Source organism: Mesoplodon densirostris, chromosome 12 (assembly GCF_025265405.1).
Source record: "Mesoplodon densirostris isolate mMesDen1 chromosome 12, mMesDen1 primary haplotype, whole genome shotgun sequence".
Classification (NCBI taxonomy): Eukaryota; Metazoa; Chordata; class Mammalia; order Artiodactyla; family Ziphiidae; genus Mesoplodon; species Mesoplodon densirostris.
Genome location: NC_082672.1, coordinates 37,915,444 through 37,928,034, shown reverse-complemented (window position 1 = coordinate 37,928,034; position 12,591 = coordinate 37,915,444). Strand labels below are relative to the sequence as shown.

The 12,591-nt window shown below is 37.6% G+C and overlaps 1 protein-coding gene across 1 annotated transcript in view; it reads left to right on the top strand.

The window, feature by feature from the left end:
* NKAIN2 (sodium/potassium transporting ATPase interacting 2) overlaps positions 1–12,591 on the top strand; it is a 522,794-nt gene that overhangs the window by 368,561 nt on the left and 141,642 nt on the right. The gene's annotated exons all lie outside the window — the stretch shown is intronic.

Below are 12,591 nucleotides of genomic sequence, written 5' to 3'. Positions count from 1 at the left end.
ACCATCCATCTCTTTTTTTTTTTTTTTTTTTTTGCGGTATGCGGGCCTCTCACTGTTGTGGCCTCTCCCGTTGCGGAGCACAGGCTCCGGACGCGCAGGCTCCGGACGCGCAGGCTCAGCGGCCATGGCTCACGGGCCCAGCCGCTCCGCGGCATATGGGATCCTCCCAGACCGGGGCACGAACCCGTATCCCCTGCATCGGCAGGCGGACTCTCAACCACTTGCGCCACCAGGGAGGCCCCATCCATCTCTTTTTATCACCCCCCCTCCACCTTTTTCAAAACAATTCAGCTTTTCTATAAGTTCCACTTCTAGACTATCATGGCTCTATTTTTCATAGTATTATGCCAATGAAGAACCCTCCCTCTACAAGAAGGCAGTTGGAATTATAAATAACTCCTTTGTTTTTGAAGAACTTTCACTAAAGCTAAATGCACAGTTTTGTGGGATTCATAAAGTTAAGGCAACTTTATTATACATGTCTCCATTTATTTATTACAGATTGTGTATGTGCAGATCTACTTATATTTTCTTAGACTCCATGTAGATCTGCAACTGAGGAGCACAGTCTTAACAATTGTAAACAACAAACAATACAAGTAGAATCTGCTTGTGACCTCTTTATTTAACTACTTTGAGAATGATATTAACTCACAATTCTTAAATAACAAGACATAAAATGTTCTGGGTAGAATGGCACCAATTGGTTCACATAAAATTTTTCTGGAATTTAAAAAGAAACTATGTGAGTGTGTGTATTAGGTTATGTAACTAATATATAGTTATTAGATTTTTTAAAATGGGGAATATATGTATATAAACATATACATACACACACATATATAATCACAATGGGCTTTGTATGCTGTGTTAGTAAACACTTTCCAAGTCTCTGTGACTAAAACCCACAAAGGTTTATTCTCATGGGTCAGCAGGAAGTTTTACCAATCACTGTCACTAAGGAAACAAGGCTAGGTACACAGCTACCATCTCAATCATCACAGGTCGCCATGCCAGAGAGCAAGGATAGATCTGGAGTGTCTACATTGGCACAAAAATGCTCCTCCTTGGGAGTAGAAGCCCATCATTGCTCATAGTTCATTGTCCAGAACTAGACACACAGTCCTACACAGTCACAAATTGGTCAGGAAGGAGGGAGACCTGTAAATATTTGAAGAGTAGCATAAATTATTTCCACAATATTTGAATTATGTTCTTGGCTAAAGCACTGAGTGATCTCCCTTGAATATGTCCAAGCTGAAGCACTTCTTAATTAAAAAAATAAAAATAAAAAACCTTCTCTAATAGTTTGAAACTCTAAAACTTTTCATTTTGATTATTTTTAAGTAAAGATAGATTTGATGGGATGGAGGTAGTCATTTCACTGTTTAAAATTCATTTAGGTGAAGTATTCATTCTCACATGGGAAAAGTAAAATATTTCTGGTATTTGGCAACAGATTAAATGCCTTCATATATGTATTAGAGAGGAGTTTTAGAAGTAATATTCCTTCCTTGGAACTCCCTCTTTCTACTGTACCCAGAATTTTTGGAAAACTTCCACTTATCCATCAGGGATGATGTAAACATATAGTCTGTGTGCATGGACAGTTACATGCAACTATTTTAGAGTTATTTGAATTAATGTGTGTATGTATAAACTATATTCACAGATTTATTAAACCCCACATAAAATTTTGGCTTGCAGATAATTTGCTAAAGAAATACATTTGGACACGGAAGCATGTGTTGAGTCTGTCACACTGCCCAAAGAAAAAATATTTTTACATAAGTAAAAACCATCCGTAAAGGCAAAGTGGCTAGAGTGCAAAGAAGATGGATGAAGTGTCCCTAAGAGCAGATGTGACCAATATATCAAGCTACTGGCTCTCACTTCTCCTGTCTGCATTGCCCCCGGTTGAGTGGGGCAATCGTTTGGGCGGGCCATCACAGGATGTGGCATCCGTACCTCTCCCCTTTCCACCTGTTCTTCTCTCTGGGGTAGTTCTTTTGCTATGCTGACTGGATCACCTGAGAGAGTGAGTAAGTCAGCAACAGATACCCAAGCCAGTTTTTTGGAAAAATTTCAACACACTTTCTGTCTTTAGACTTGTTATTATCTAGTTGGCCTTGGGGTGAAAGCATTTGCTATGCAGAAAACTTAGCACATCTTAACTAGAATTTTAGAATGCAAACCAAAATGGGGCTTATCTTGAACAATGTGCTCCACCTAGTTATTGGAAGCCTTCCAACTAAATGTTCCTGTAGTCATCCTCATCACTTCTGCCGGCATGTTTAAGGGGTGAAATTGTGGCTCGAATCTCTGCTTCTCTCCTTTTCGTGTTACCCAAATCATCTTCCTGACAATTCAACGTTTAGTTCCGTCCAGTCTGGTGAACACTTCCTGAGTGCATGTCCCCTGCTGGCATCTAGAAAAACAAATGGCAGCGTCTCTGACCTTGAGGCTGTCATAATCAGAAATGGGCGTGGTTCCTCGGGTACAAACCTGGGGCAGACAGGCACACTTCAGGAATGTGGTACACAGAGAATACGTTTGTGCCATGTATGGCATCATCTTGGCGTCTTAGTTCCATCCTGCTTTTTGTGAAGTCAGCTAAACTCCCACACCTCTCTGTTTTCACCAGCCTTTGAAGCTGCCCTCTCTTCCAGGATATCTGGCTTAGATCTGCTTCCATATATGGCTGCTGTCCCAGCTACTGCTCTTGATTAACTCCAAATCTCTCTAGCTCTTTTTCTCCACCTTCACTCAGCCTCTCTTTCACAGATTCCTGACCCCCAGCACACCTGTCATCCCATTGTTCGGTTTTCTGCCAATCAACTCCTAGCTGATTTTGAAATTAGCATTCACAAAGCCCCCAGTTGCATCACACATTTATAAGATATCTCCCATCTCCAGCCAAAGGAAGATGAGTATTATATCCATATAATTGGGAAGAGGGGTTATTAATCACACAGCCTCCAGCCGAGAAGAAAGGACTGCCAGAGCACCATAATGATGAGCCAGGTGTGAGATTTCAAGCTTTCTCCTTCTCCAGCAGCATTTTATTCTGGTTAGGATCAGATATCACATTCAAAGGGAATACAGGTGTGGATAGTTTTAATAAAGCCAAAAATAAAAAAGATCTGCTCTTACAAAATAGATAAAATAAATATGTATGGAAAGAGCCCAGGAAGAGATTAACTAAAGAGATGGTGCTGTTTACATTACAAAACAATTAATCTTATTTCTTCAAACAATGTGTGATTGCAACTGTACAGTTTACAAAATGCGTTTATGGGAATTTAATCTTTTCACTTGTGTAACAGTCCTGTGAGGGCAGCAGAACAGATTAAAAGCCTTTCCCAAGATTTCTTAGCTAGTAAATGGGGAGGGTGGACATGCTGACCTGAGATTTTCTCTGGTACCAAGGAAAGGAAATAGGCTTAAATCTGCATGCCGGCATCAGCTGATGGATAACAGATTCATGAAACCCCAGAATTCAGACTTCTCTTCAGTAGCAAAGAATGCCGTGATTAATTAGCTATGTCTCCCATGGGTAAGGGGAAGGGAGGCATATATACCTCATGTTTGTTACGCACACACATTATACCTACTTCCTATAACCAACACAATGAAGAGGGAGTATGTTTTTACAAAGAAATGTAAATAAATGAATCATTAAGGGAAACTTTTATTGTACTAACTGAAGTAACTTTTTATTTTGAAACATATGTTAAAATTCCAAATAATTCATTGGAAAACAAAAGCAAATACTTAATCCCTTTCTTCTCCAGCTACCTCCAGAGGACCAGCATCTCTAAATGTTATATGAACTTCTCCAACAAAATTGCTGGGCTTTGTTTTTCTTTATTTCCTTTACTTCTGACACACTTCTAAGTTCATAGCAGGTTGACTATTAACTTAAGAGACCAGTAGAAGATGTTGGTAAAAATATAAATAAGTTTACTCTTTCCTACAGCCATTAAAAGTGGCTTAAAATTGTATACAAATTAGCAGGGAAGAAAACTTTAGAAAAGTTTCTGGTGCCCTGTTCATAGCCAAAAAATAGGTTCACTGTCCAGTTTAAGCTTCAGTTATATCTATTCCCTATTCATAAAACTCTGTACTCTGTAAAGTGCAGGAAATGATAGAAATCATTGTTCAACATATTGTGGTACCAAAAACTTTTGAAAGTAAAATATATGCCTTTCAGATGGATAGAGTCACAGATGTTTCCAATTATTTCCAGCTAATGATATATAATACGTTGGCCATTTGGCTTGCTAAGACTTGCCTAGGAATACCATTGGTGAAGAAATTTGCAAAAATTTTGACTGCCTTTATCCAAGTTGACTTGGGGTTGTGCTGGGAATGGCACATGGTGTTTCTATAGATGTTGCTGAAGTATGTGGTGCATGCATATGAGAGTAAAAGGCCTTATTGCTCACGCTGACTTTTTCTCCTATAATCTGGAAACACTTATCCACAGAGGTCTGATTTTCAAAGATTTGGGTTCCGATTTTCACGTAGCCTAGGACATTGCTATTAAAGTGGTAAATATTAAATCTAAGTTGTGAACTTGCAAGGGATGTTTTGCAAGTTCAACTTGCAAGGGATGTTTTAAAGGGATGAGTGAGAGAAATGGTGTGAGCTGATACCCAGCTACTGCTGCATTCAGAAGTGCAACGGTTGCAATGTGGATATTATCTATTACATTTATTTGAGTTGAAAAATTAAGACAGTTTTTTTTAAGACAAAAAGTAAGTTTGATTTGTTTTACAGGGAAAAATGATTTAACCATTTATGTTATTGGAGTCACCATTCTGCATAAACTAAATTAGCCAGACCTGCAGCTCCATAGTTTGATAAAAGCACACTGAAAGCACATGTTTTTAATTGACAAAAATATATTGAAATTAAATAATATTTCCCACATATTTTACATACACCAGATTAATCTAGGTGCCTTTATGAGAAAGAGTTACAAGCATAATGGCTGTTTATTATATCTTGGTGGGTTTTTTTTATACTTTCTAGAAATTGCTGTTGCAAACTGGGCAATTTCCAACTCTTTGCTTTCATTATAATTGAAGGAAAACCTCATAGATTTGCCAATTGGTAGATTACCTGAAATAATTCTTCTGATAGGTAATATGTAAATGTGGCACCCAACTTAGAAGAAGCTGGAGAATTTGAGTGATGTCATTATAACAAAAGGCCTTCAATACTCTATTTTTGAAAGAACAAGATTTTTCCATGCTTAAACCTAAAACAAAAGCAACTAGAATAGAATTCATGCTAAATTCTGCCTCATTCTAGTATTAATCAGAAATGCATTTCAAATGAAATTTTATTTTTTATGTAATTATTTTGATCAACATTTGTAATAGACTATGGTGTTTTGATCTATTGTATAAAATAATAATTGTGATGATGGCTCAAATGAGAATACATTTTTATGTTCTCACCCCCCCAAAAAGAGAGAAATATGTGAGGTGATGAATATGTTAATTAACTAGATAGTGTGAATGCTTTCATAATGTATATGTATATCAATTCACCATAATGTACACTTTCAGTATCTTACAATTTTGTCAGTCATACCTCAGTAAAGCGGGAAAAAAATTTAAATGTCAAAAAAAAAAAGCCCAGGGCCTCCCTGGTGGCGCAGTGGTTAAGAGTCCGCCTGCCGATGCAGGGGATACGGGTTCGTGCCCCGGTCTGGGAGGATCCCATATGCCGCGGAGCGGCTGGGCCCGTGAGCCATGGCCGCTGGGCCTGCGCATCCGGAGCCTGTGCTCCGCAACGGGAGAGGCCACAACAGTGAGAGGCCCGCATACCGCAAAAAAAAAAAAAAAAAAGCCCATTTTTAACACTTAATGCCTTATGGACATGGGAAAGAAAGATCGATTTTAAATTTATACTTATTCAATTTAATACATACAAATTTATATATATGTGTGTGTGTATATATATATATAACTATATATAGTTATACAGAGAAATATGATAGAATGATCAATATAAAATTTTCAAGTAAATAAACATACCACATTTGGAAAAAATTCTGTGGAAACTGGAACTACATAAAATTTATGATTGTTATAGAAGAGTATGTATGTGTGTTTTTACATGAAAGAAAGTGAACTTCACATCATAGTGGTATTCAAATTTCATTGGATATATTTATAAGAATAAATAATGTATCTTTAAAATAGATTAATATTTATAATATACCAAAATAAATAGCCCTTTTGAAGCCATTTAGACTAATGATGAAAATATCAGATATGAATTTCAAATGTACCTAGTTTCAAGTGGATTTTTAAAACTTTCTTTCAGGGTATGTGGGAAGAGAAATGTTTGGAAGCCACTATTCTAAAGCAGTGGTTATTTCTTTCTTTATTCCTTTCTTCCTTTTCTTCCTTTCTTTTTCTTCCTTCCTTCTTTCCTTCCTCCCTCCCTTCCTCCCTTCCTTCCTCCCTTCCTCCCTCCCACAGTCCATAGAGACAGCCACAGAGTGGGGAGCAGGCATTTAATTCTTGGGGAGGGCTGACAGGGATGTCCCCTGTCCCCTTGGGGCCCCTACCAATTCCCCTAAAGCAGTGGTTGCTAACACTAGCTGAGACTAGGAATTACCTACCCAGCTGTTTAAAAGATTACCATAAACATAATGTACTTCTGGAAGTTTTTTGTCCTTAGGCCTGAGGTAGGGCCAAGGTGGATATATTTTTCAAAATTTTCACCAGAAATATTAGTCCCTTCCCTTTTCTTTTACTACTGATTCCTCAAATGTCCTGAATTGCTCAGAAACACAAGGTGTTTGGTCAAGAAGATAATTCTATATGCCAAGATGGTACCATAGCTCTGGTTGTTCCACCAACTCCTTTCTGGGCCTTAAAAGTCATTCCCTTCCAGTACTGCAGGATAAAGCACATAGTTATGTGACTAGTTAGTTAGTCACATAATTAACCTGTGGTCAAATGCTGAGTCTGTGTACTTACACTGTGCCTACCATATCTCCACACTGAAGAGTGAGTTGGTATAGAGCTAGGACTGAGTCTTCTGATTCTAGTCCAATGTGCAAAACTGTACAATAGTTTTCTTCTTAGCACAAAACTGCCTGTTGTCTGCGATGGAAATGGACAGAATGACAAGCACTCGGCTTCTTTCCTAGCTCCCAGGATGGTTCAACAGTTTTGATGCTTGGCTTCAAATATTATACACAGTGCTCCAACTCTAGTTCTCTTGGGTACTCAGATACACAGTCTTGCTTGTCAATAAAGGAAATAAATGTGATTTGTCTTTCTGCAACATCAGAATAGTTTATACAAATAGTCACAAATATATGGGAAGAAAACCCAAATCACAATTGTAAACAGGGGATTTTTCCAGTGGACAAAGTTTCTTAATTAAGAGAACGAAGGCGGTAAATAGAATCGAGAAAGGACAGTTCTTGATACAATTGAGTACTCCAAAGCACATAAACAATGTTCCACAAGCTAAGTTTAGAACCCCAACTGGATTTATCCCTGAATAGTAAGAAATACCAAGACCAACTGATACTTCTGAAATGGGCACATGTTTAAATTTCTAATCTATTCTCAATTCCTCTAGACAATAACAAATTCATTTGAACACTATCCCTTCAGAGCATAACATCTTAATGTCTTATCCACAGATGTCAATCAAGTTTTGGTAAAAATAAACCCTGAACAATCAGTTGTCATGCCCTTTATTTTATTTTGCTTTATTCCTGAAAGGTGCCCTTGTAAATTGGTGAGCAGTTCTGCGAATTGGGGAACAAGCAGAGTGCAAGAACTTGAACAGCCTCTAAAGTCAAATTAAATCTAAGAATTTTTTGCCTTTAATATTCACTGGTATTCTCTACATGCAAATTCAGAAATATCAGGTAAAATATTCACAGTCTGGGAGTAACTATCCTTAAATCTTACACCCAGCTGCATAATAAACTATTTTGTAATTATGAACTAAATGAGATAATGTCTAAGAAATTGCCTTGAAAACAATAAAAGTGGTATTATTTATTTTCTCCCTAGCTCAGTTTTTTCCACTGCTCTGAAGAACACTATTATTTAGTCAGGCTAACTCATAGTGATGTGCAAAAATGAACTAAAGTTTACTTACTCCCGGATAGAACTGTGATTCTTAAATTCATTGTGATACTTAAATTCATTGTGATACTATTTAGTGTATCGACACACGAGCCTACATGGGGGCAACTTTTATCCCATATCAACCATTATCATCAGATTGCAATATCTGCTTCTATATATGTAATGTCTGAAGCACTTGCTTACCCCACAAAACATAATATCACTTGATCTATGAGAATGCTTGGAAACATCATGGAATAAAAATACCAATATAGGGCCTCCCTGGTGGCGCAAGTGGTTGAGAGTCCGCCTGCCGATGCAGGGGATACGGGTTCGTGCCCCGGTCTGGGAGGATCCCATATGCCGCGGAGCGGCTGGGCCCGTGAGCCATGGCCGCTGAGCCTGCGCGTCCGGAGCCTGCGCGTCCGGAGCCTGTGCTCCGCAACGGGGGAGGCCACAACAGTGAGAGGCCCGCATACCGAAAAAAAAAAAAAAAAAAAAAAACCAATATATTTAAGATGGTAGTGAGGATTATAGCCTGCAACAAATCACTAATAATTGGGTTTTCTTGAATAATATTAGATTTAAGTTTTGCCAGTCCTACAAATTAGATTTAAATTACTTCCATAGAGTACTGTACAATGAATGATGTGCAATCCCATTTCTTATATTTAATTTTAGTCATAAATTATTTCAGAAAGAAAGAAAGTATCAATATATATAGTAAAATGAAGTATTTTTTTGAAAAACATGACAAGCTGTTGAACTTGAACAAAGGTTACCATCTTCCTTTGTCATATATAGATAGTATCATTGCCTGTAAGACGTCTTTCCACTCATGATCAGTTATTATGATAAAAATTTTTTTAAGAAATAAGTCTTTGATGGCAATTTCCTCCTCACAGGAACTTCTACACACAGTGGTAGAATAATAATAGTAGAATGCGTTAGTGTTTTCAAATAACAGCAAGGCATTCTCAAAAGAAGGATGTAAAGATGATTTATAATGATAGCTATAATACAAGGGATAATTTATTGTTTCATGTGTTATACTTGAGTGAAAAGGAATAAAACTATGGGCAAACACACTTGAGCTAAATATTGTTTACACAGTAGAAAAAGAGCCATCTGTAATATTCCTTCTGTACATTTGCTTTTACCAGTCCTACAAATAGGATTTTAAACTCTACTGTTCTCAACCCACGCAACTGGGTGTATGATTCCCAGTCTTCATTACTCTCTTGCTTATTCCAGTCCTTGTGGCTCCATGGCTACATTTGTCCCGACTCCCACTCATTGTTAAATTCCTCTCAAGCAGTAACCCTTTTAGTCAAGACTAACTTTTCATACACATATGTTTCTCACTTCTATTCTTCTCCTAACAATTCATAATATTATATTGTATTGTACTTAATGAGGGAGTCCTTTCTTACATGACTCTTTTGGTTAATGTTAACTGCAAATATGGCTCCATCCACGTTCATAATCCAGTGCATTTCTTTATCACTGAATTTTAGAGAAATATTTGATTGCTGTAAGTCAATCTTTCTCAAGCTTTTTCTAGAAAATCCCTTCCAGTGTTCATTTTACTTATTCATCTATTAGATTGTAAAATCTATTCATCACAATCCCATTGATGTTAAGATTTTTACAGTAAACAATGCCTTGCCAAAGTTTGATGGGCATGACTCATTATCATCAGTGTCCCCTCTATACAAATTAGTTCATATAAACCTTGAAATTTGGGGAGGGTGTTTTTTAAAGTTCGTTCAGTGGGGAACGTCTAGAATAGTACCAATGAAAATATGATTTTGTGTATCATTATTTTAACTATAGTGGGTAAAACATTTTCACATATAAGTTACTGTGTTGTGTTCAACAACCGTAAATAAGATTAACTCTGAGTGCCCTGCCAGTGTGGCTGTGACAGTTATTTGATCATTTAAGTTATGAATGAAAAATCATTGAGAGTTCTGTTTAAATGAAGCTACATGAACATTTACCTGCGATTAATCTTCAATTTTATTTTCCTTTTGTGATCCATTACAGTTTTTTTTCCCCTTTAGACCCCATATGCTTACAGATGTTAATCTCCAGAGAAGCAGAATGATTCTCCCAACAAAGGTGGTTTGTTGCTTGGCTTTGCTTTGCTGAAACCTGGTCAGAGGCTCTGATGACAGATAGTCTGCTTGTCAGCTTTGTTTCATGAAGCCAAAGAAAATGGAACTTATCAGGAGCTGAGCCTCAAGCGCTACCTGTACCTCTTATTTGGGCCCTTTCATGCTAGGTTGGCAGAGGTCTTAGTCTTTCATCATTTGGTTCACTGACAGAAAGAGCAGGGAGCTGTTGCCTGTTTAGGTACCACTCTGCAGACTGCTCTATTGTGAAATAAACAAACAATATATTTTTAGGGCACCACCTGCAGCAAGCAGCTGTACCAAACAGAGCAGAACCACAAAGGATGTGATTTGTTCCATTTAACATAAAGCCTTGAGGTTTGAGAAGAGAAGGAGGAGAAGGTTCTATGTATACAACCCACACGTCCACAGTTTAAACTGAAGCTGATATTCTTTTTTAGATTGGAATTGAGGTATCATTATACCTTTCCTCCTTTCCCACCCCTCAACCTCTGGTTGAAAACAGTTCTATTATTGGGGCTATAACTGTTAACTGAGAAAATCATTCTCCTCTGCCAGTAAACTTCCTCTTCCATTCAAGGGCAGTTTTCTCTCAGGGCAACCTATACTGAAATGCCAACATCTGCTGTATCTAAGCTGTATATAAATGGTGTCTGGCATTTACATGATGCCAATGACTTGATTAGAGAAACTCATACACTTGGCTTACATAAAATTTTCTTATCTGCAGCTTTCATCTATTTCAGTCTTTCTTCAGGATCTGTGTGCTTCTCTAAATGTGCCACACAAGTCCAAAATACTCTGAAAGCTGAACTTTAGCTCTTATTTTGATTGACGATCAGTTCTTGTATTCACTCCTATCTCTCCAGGCATTAAAGCTATGTACTGCATCATGATAAAATTCTACCATGTGCGCCTTGTCTGAGTACCTAGAATTTTGAGGCTGATGCAAGGGATACTTTAAGTACTTGCTTTTCCCCTAGATTTAAAAATCTCCTCATTCTCTTAATGGCTATTGATTCTGACCTCACAAACAAAAGTCACCATGTCATTTTGAGTTCTTCCAGGTGGGATAAATACAATTAAATTATAGGTGATTCTGGAGGAAATCCAGGTAGTTACAAATTGAGGCCATTTTAAGTACAGAGAGGGACAGTTACCTTTAGTATTAGAATGGACACCAAGAATTATACAATAATTTTGCTTTTGTCTTGACAATGAGCACATTTTAAAGAGAGAAAAACTCCTCTAAGTATTTAGGAGGTAGACTAGAATACTGTTCTTAACTCTTCTACCACTGACTAGTTTCTTACTCTAGGAGAAAAGTTCATCAATCATCTTTTTGTGCCTCATGAACACTCTTTGGTAGGACTAGTAGCTACTGCTCCAGGATTCAGAGAAGTGAGATGAAGGGATTACAAATCAGCAGTGATGCATGCTTTTAGCTAATAGAGGAAATCAGATCTTGTGAGTCAGGAAACTTAAGTTTCCTTTGTTATCGTCACCTTCATCATTAAGATAATGACCTTTAAGACTATTGGGCACAAAATAAATTCCTACCAAAGTGTCTTCAAGAATGTTTAATGTAGGAACTGCTTCCATCTCTTTCACCTTTCTAACATATTAAAAGGAATTTTCTGGAAAAAGCTCCCAGACTGGGTTTTGTTAAATTATGTCGGCTTCTGAATCCTTTTCAGCCAACTTTCTACTTTATGATTATGGGACAGTGCTTTTAACTGTATATCCTTGAAACTTTGGAAGAAGGAAGGGAAATATCTCTAGTTCCAAAGAACAAAAGAGGATCTTTAGTTGGAGCATATTTGTGTTCTACAAAACTAAGAGTCAGTTAGATTGATCTTTAATGAGTTGTTACAGTATACTGAATATTCTTCAGGGCTCTCTGGGGAATATTAAAAGAAGAGAGCGTAAGCCTTCCTGACTACAGAGTCTTGTCTCTGTAGAGTCAGCAATTTTAAAATGACAGACTTATCCAATAATAAATACAACTCTGCAAATGTGTCCAACTAACTGGTTTTTAATCTGCCAATCTTGGAAAGGCCTCTCTTCTCTGAGCCAGACAGTACTTTATTTAATTGAAAATATATGGACATTTCAAAACACCAAGAACAGAGACTGGCTGAAGTGTTCAACACAGTCAATGATCATTTTTACCCCCATAACATCTCAGGCCAAAGTTAGGAACCTCCAGTTGGCTGGGGGATTTGCTCCCATATTCCAGAGATGGCACTGTTCACTCTGGCTGGAAAAAGAAAGAAGATCATATCCTCAAACCCCTGTCTCAGCAGGTTTGCCCAGGCTCCAATCCAGCAAAAGGG